Source organism: Octopus bimaculoides, chromosome 15 (assembly GCF_001194135.2).
Source record: "Octopus bimaculoides isolate UCB-OBI-ISO-001 chromosome 15, ASM119413v2, whole genome shotgun sequence".
NCBI lineage: Eukaryota > Metazoa > Mollusca > Cephalopoda > Octopoda > Octopodidae > Octopus > Octopus bimaculoides.
This window is the reverse complement of record NC_068995.1, coordinates 47,845,173-47,846,354: the sequence shown is the minus strand read 5'-3', so window position 1 is coordinate 47,846,354 and position 1,182 is coordinate 47,845,173.

Sequence of the window (1,182 nt, the reverse complement as noted above, 5' to 3'; positions counted from 1 at the left end):
ATATATATATATATATATATACATACTTATACTCACACACACATACATATATAGTGTGTGTGTGTGTGTGAATATGGTTGTGTACGTGTGCGTGTGTGTACTGGTGAACGATAAAGCAAGCGTGATAGGGATATTCAAGAGGAGTATTTACATTCCAGTTCCTTCATCCAGGACAGGTGCCTCCGGTATAAAAAGTCGGCTATAAGAACGATCCTCGTCGAGGGGGCTATGCCTGTAGAAAGGTTGGTAAGCACAAATAGGCCTGATGAGTGTTTTTATATGAAATACAGAATACAGAATTAAATCTACAAAAAACAACATAGTTATATAATAGTCATATCTTTACAGCTGTTTCGAGTAAATGTGTCCATTGCATAATAAAGACCTTATAATCTAAAGTGTACGGAATAACACACTTGCGTTAGGTAAAGCCTGCTTGGTAGAATGTCGGGTCGCATTGCCAGTGGGACTGACACTGTTAAATTAACCACTGTTTCGTTGGTTCACAGAACATGAGTTCGAGGTCGTGATGTAGATGTATTATAGTGATAGACAGGAAAACAAGAGGGTGAATTTTAGAATTTATTACCACTTTAAACAGGACTCGAAGGTGAATCGAAACAGGTGAATAAAGAACCTTTGCATACGATTTTAGCCCACGAGGACATTTAGCGAGGACATAGGGTCGACCACCAATACTGAGATGCTGTTCTCGCGGCAGCGGATTTCGGTTCAGTTTTCAGAGGCTGGATCGCTGCAATGTACAAGCAACATCTGTTCGGTGGTCAAAGTAAGTGGCCACCTATCGGCCACCTATTGCTCGTTGGGTCCGTCAAGGATGCCCACTCTCACTCTTCTGTACGTGCTAGCTCTCGAGGCATTGTTGTTATTATTATTATTATTATTATTATTCAGTAGTTTTATTTTTATAACGTACTTTCACTTCACTACCGAGCGCAGCTCTGTGCGCCTTGGGTATGTGCTGTGGTTTGCTGTGGTGCTCTTATGTTTACTGTATTGAAAGTGTTTTGCGTAGAATGTGTGCAGTACCCAGTAGTGCAATTTTCTGTATGTTATATATATTTGTAAGTCCTGGTGTTTTTGTTATGTATTTGTCTGAATATTTTTTTATTATACCTAAGGCACCTACTATGATAGGAATTGTTTCTGTTTTTAGATTCC